This window comes from Ananas comosus, linkage group 15 (genome assembly GCF_001540865.1).
Source record: "Ananas comosus cultivar F153 linkage group 15, ASM154086v1, whole genome shotgun sequence".
NCBI classification, from domain to species: domain Eukaryota; kingdom Viridiplantae; phylum Streptophyta; class Magnoliopsida; order Poales; family Bromeliaceae; genus Ananas; species Ananas comosus.
In genome coordinates, this window is record NC_033635.1 from 9217223 (window position 1) to 9223096 (window position 5874).

At 39.8% G+C, this 5874-nt stretch overlaps 1 long non-coding RNA gene across 1 annotated transcript; it reads left to right on the forward strand.

The window, feature by feature from the left end:
• LOC109720958 lies at positions 2311 to 5368 on the forward strand. Its single transcript, XR_002219108.1, has 3 exons — positions 2311 to 2668; positions 3605 to 3810; positions 5135 to 5368. It is a non-coding gene; the product is annotated as an uncharacterized LOC109720958 (long non-coding RNA).

Here is a 5874-nt window from a genome sequence, read left to right on the forward strand (position 1 = left end):
CCCTTTGTGCACGCGCGACGCCATCCGTTCCCTATCGTCGCCGCCGTCATCCGTAGCCGCCTCCACCGCATTGCTCATTGGCCATTATTTTCTTTTGGTTCGTTATCGACGGAATCTTGCCGCCGTCTTCACCGTTTTCGAGAAGGTTTTTCTCCTTCCCTCATTTTACCTTTGTATCGGATCTTGTGATCACCCAACCTCTCTATTCGTCGTTATATTTTATTATTTTGAATACTCGTTTCTTGATTATTGAAAATTGAAATCATTAAAATCTGATTTCGTAATACCTTATCCTCGTCGTTTGAGCAGCTTAATTTTATATATTGTATCCTCTGTATGATCTTGTTGCTTAATACTTCACATACTACTCACCTATTGGAATGTCCGTTATATGCTCGATAAAATGCCTAAGAGAAGGCGTGCGTCGTTTTATCTCTAATTTTGATCCCATTCGATTATTATTGTAAAAATTATTTTATATATGTATTAACCCCTCTGTTTGAATATAAAAATATTTGTTTATTATTTAAATTCCCGTTCATGTTATAATCTTGGAATAATTTAAATTCTTCAAAAACTCCTTCATCCTTTTGATCGCTATTGGAGGTTCGTCGAATTTAAGCTCGCACTAGGTACTTAGGAGCCGATAGTGTTGTGTATAGCTCGGTAGAGCGTGTCAGGTGAGACAACGGTTGCGAGTATTGCTTGTGGACAATCCGTTCCTGGACCACTTGTGAATTGCAAAGCCTGGAGCCCTTTGGGCAGGCGTAGTAGCTGTGTGACAGCGGCCTGACACCTGTGTGGTTAGGGCAGAGGTTTGGTCAGGATGGTAGTCTGAGCATAGATCGGTAATGTGGTATGCCACATAGTGGACCGTGTGATTAGTAGTACGCTGAAGGGCAGGTTTAACCTAATCCTAGAGATTTGAGTTGCTCCTAGTAGGAGTAGAGGTGTGAGATCTCAAATGAGGACGTTACATCGCGATGATTGGATCTACTCTTGCAAACAAGAGACGTTACGTGGTATCGCAATTGAGCTAGGTGATAGACCTATGTCGAATAGGTGATTGTGAACCGATTTACAGTAGTTGGGACAGATAGTTACCCGTGTGCAGTGGAAGTGAAAGCATAGTGGACATATCCAGGTGGATTGTGAGTAGAGACCGTAAGAGCGGAGGCTCGGTCCTGTGTTGTTGAGATAAGCCCTGATAATGAACTAAGATTGAAAACACGAACGAAGTGTTCGTAGAAACTGATTGGAAGAAATCAGTGTAGTGTGGAATGGGAGTAAGAAACTTTGGATGGTATGCTTCTACATGTTGCTGATTGTAGAAACTTATCTCCATCCGTTAAAGCACATGAGGAGAGAATTGTATCTAAGTTTCGCGGACGAAACTTTGGTTAACAAGGGGAGATTGTAATATATGGAAACTTTGAGTGGTGATGCTAACTTTGACCCAGAGGATCAAAGTAAGGCTTGAGCTGGTTTTGAATCTTCCCCGAGTGATTTTAGATGTGTGGGAAAAAATTCCGGAGAGAAATAAGTGTCTCGGCGCAAATTGGGAGCAAAACAAAATATAAAAGGAGTTTTCGGATCACGACGCCAACTTGGATTAAATAAAGCAAAGTGAGGCTTGAGGATAATTAGTGGTATCTCTGAATCAATTGTGATGCTTGGGAATAGCTAATGGTATGATTTAGAAAGGTTTTGAAGTGTTTGGTATGAAGTGGTAACACAAAAAGAAGCCGGAGTGAAGCGGCTGCCAAGTACAAGAATTGCATTGGCTTATTTTGAGCTAATTGATCAGTAATGCAAAAATGAAAATGATTTGTTTCCAAATTAAATTGGAAGCATGAGGGTAGTTAAGGGCTAATTCCGGAGATGTCCGAAGGTGTTCGACTCAAGTTTGAAGCAAAAGTAAGCTTCGGAAGCATGTTGCTACCAGGAGCAAGTTGCATTAGTAGTCTTGATCAATCGGATCAAAGAAAAGCAAGAAAGTAAAATTAGTTTGTTCTCAGATTAAATTGAGAGCTTAGGGATGTAATTTGGTATGTATCGGAAGAGTTTAGAAGGATTTGGAATTAGCGGAATGTGCGAAACGAGCCGTGAATGAAGCTGCTGCCAGGGCTGCTGCTAGAATTAAGTAAGTGCAGATTTTTGCATTGTGTACCTCAGTGAGGTACAGATGTGTACCTCAGTGAGGTACCATCATATAAAATTTGCCAGGACTGAAATACGCTTTTGCTGAATTGAAGGGTTAATGTGCAAATGTTCAGCCTTATCACTTAACCCCTGCATCCCTCCACCTAATGCATACGTCTTGGACTACTCTCTCTCTATCATTTCTTATTTCTTTTCCTCTTCTTTCCTTCTCTCTCTCTAAACCAAACAAAGGAGTTTTTTAGGGGATTTGAAGGAGAACGCAGCGGAGTTCGCGTTCTTGGCTGTGAGGAAAATTGTGAGCAAGGAAAAGTGGTGTACTCTCTCAACTCTCCTCTCTCTTTTGTTTTATTCCTCTTCTCCCTCTCTATGAACCCTATGTCGAGGGAGTTTGTGTAAGAGTAGTGTGGAATTGAGCTCTTCGCTGGAAGTAGGTGCAGAAGCTGATTTGCTTTGGTGGAAAGTACCACTGGAGGAAGGTTCATCTTATTCTCTACTAGGAATTGAGGTAACTCCCTTAGTATCTGTTGGTTTGGAGTTCTTGGAGGATAGAGGTTAGAGATTGGGCTATGTTATATGTTGTGTATATGAACCTGGCTGTGGAGATATGATGGGTAAATTGTAAATTTTAGTTAAGATTTGATGTATGTACCTTAGAAGAGATGTAATGTTAGGTTCTCTTAATTACTAAGAACTGTTTGTTATAAATCCTAGAGAAGAACTAACTTGTTATGGAACCTAGAGTAAGATGTATCTACAAACCTCATGTGTGGGCTTTGGCAGTTGGAAGTTGAAATATGCTAGTATGCAAGATTTCGGTTAGAGATTAATTTAAATCACGTTAATGCTCTAATTAAAAGTTTTGGACCGTGGAAAGGTGAAGCTTACTATATGCTATTATTAATAGATTATGTAAAGCCCATGTTGTTATAAGAGAGTTTGGAAAGAAAACTTAGAGATACATGTTGACAGCATGCATGTGAGCTTGGAATTGTTGGGATTCTTGAAATCTGAAATTGGCTTTTGTTATATAACCTGGATAAGGCTTCAGGTGTACTAATACTATAGGTACACTTTAATAATTGGGAACTAAAAAAGCTATCATGCAGATTTTAATTACAGGCTGATGTAAAGTCCTCTAAACTGATTCGGTTGAGGTGTTGGGTTATTGGAACTACGAATATTATATAAGTCTTATGCAACCGGTGTTAACAATGAGTATGTATGGAACTTATAGAGAAGCCGTATGTTGAATGTAGTATATGCACTTTCGGGTTGCTGTAAAGTTGTAGAGATGAAAAGTGACAGGAATTCATCTCTGGTATATCTAAATTAATGGATTGAAGTTCTTGAATTAGTAGTGTTTCAGTTACTTTACTAATTAGTATAGAAGCTGTATAATGGCCATTATGTGGAACCTAAGCTTAATAATGCACTTTTGCAGGATTGAGGTTCTCGCTTGGAATTGATTGCGTATAAACCTAATTGAGGGCAAAGCGAACACGTTAGAAAGCTCGGATCAACGTTCCGACGAGCCTACGGCAAGCTAATGAGGAAAACCTCAATTTAACTCAAGTTGTTACGCACAAGGATTGTGATTGTTCGTAAAGTACGGGAAGTGGAATTCCGGCATTACGATAACAAGTAAAGGTGGGTTGTGTTTTACCGAAACGATTAGGTCACTTCCATGCCAAAATAAATTGTGGTTTTCATTGATGCATATATTTATAGTGGTAGGTTATGAATGATGAAATAAATGCATGAATTGTGATATAGTAGCTAAGTTACCTACCATTAGAATATGCATATATATATATATATATATATATATATATATATATATATATATATATATATATATATATATATATATATATATTGATGATCATATTGGGTGACATATGAATGTATTATAGTTCAAGCTATATGAATGTCGATAACTCTAGTTGATTAGAAACCTCGACGGTGACAAAATAAATGAGAAATTGTAAACTATAATCCTAGGCGTGAATAACTAGGATGATACATAGATCGAGTGGCATAAACCTAATGTTAATAAACATAGGTTGGACATAAACCTAGTGTCATTGAATATAGGTTGAATTAGTAAACCTAGAGTCGACATCTAGGTGTAATGACATAGAACCTAGTATGAGTGAACCTAGGTTATGATGTATAGTGACACTTAGTGAAATTGAACTAACTTGTGAATTGTAGTGGAAGAAAGACCACTAGGAAACGATTGGTATAGACCTAGGAAGGTCGTCAATAGGGTAAGTGATTAAACCCTTAAGTTGTGAAAGTGGATTCCGGAATCCCTAAGAATGGTGGTGTTGGCAAAAATAGAATAAGAACTACGGGATTGACGGTTCTCCTCCCCCGGTAGTGATTCAACGGGATCGACGGTTCTCCTCTCCCGGTATGCCAAAACAAGTGAATCAGAACTACCGGATCGACGGTTCTCCTCTCCCGATATGAGCTCAATGGGTTTGACGGTTCTCCTCGCCCGTTGCACTTGAGCGGCGTAGGGTCACGGGGATCGACGGTTTTCCTCTCCTTGTGATGGACCTATAGTCGCGTGGACTTAAGGCTGAGGTGCTTGTGAGACGTCCTTCACCTCAAACCTGACTTGACGCGGTACTCCGCGGATGATTTACTCGAGGCCGAGTCGGGTGGATAGCTTGATTAAGGTAGATGAAATCATAGAAGCTAGTGTGATATGAGCTATGGACAGTGAGACAGAAAGTAGAATCGGTAGATCTACTTATACATTGTTGCGTGCATTTCATATTACAAATCTTGAGGCATTCTCATGTATTTAATATTTGCATAAATAATCTATCGATATCTGTGGACTAACATGTTGCAGTGGCTCCTTTGGACCTGGTGGGTCGAGCTCTTCCCTTGGGTGGTCGTACCCACTGGGAACTATATTTATATAGTTCTCACCCCACGTTATTTTTGGAGATTTCAGGTTTACACGTGAGTGGCGCAACGGCGCGAGAAAAGGACGTAGCTCCGTAGATAGCGCCCTGCCACAGAGACCAGAGATAGTAGTACCTGAAGTGGTCTAGCTAAGAGTATAAAATGAAAGATCGAAATTATTGTAAATTGTATACCATAGTAGTACTTGTAAAGTGTCATGTAAAGTAAAACTGAGATGAATATTTATAATAGTTTAGTAATTATGTTTTTGATACTTATGCAATCTATGTGGAATACTGTTTCTGGTTGGAACCTCGTGTATTGCATTGTACAGGTTACGACGCCTAGAACGTACAGGGAAAATCTTGTCCGTTCGGCGGTCTGTTGGCGTGCCCGAATCTGACCAAAGTGGTGGAGTTCGGGGCGTGACATTGGGTCAGTGTGATGTATATTTTTATCTACAGATAGCCTGTGTTGGTTAGCGATAGTATACTTAATGGGTGAGCCATTAAGGTCGGTGGCGATGCTCACTGAGAACTAATAGTTCTCACACCCAGTTGTTGACACTTTTTGCAGAGCCTTCGTCTGCGGCTGCTGCTGTTGCTTATTCTAACCGAGAAAAGGGAGTCTCGAGTTAGATTTTTACTTCCCTTGGTCGCTGTGCTAGCGGATTACCAGTCAAAGGCAGTGGTTTTTGTTCATAAACATACTCTATGTTCAGTATATTCATTGGAGTGAGGTGTTAGTGTTGGTTCGGGATTTTTGTATGTACTATGAACTTTATGTTTT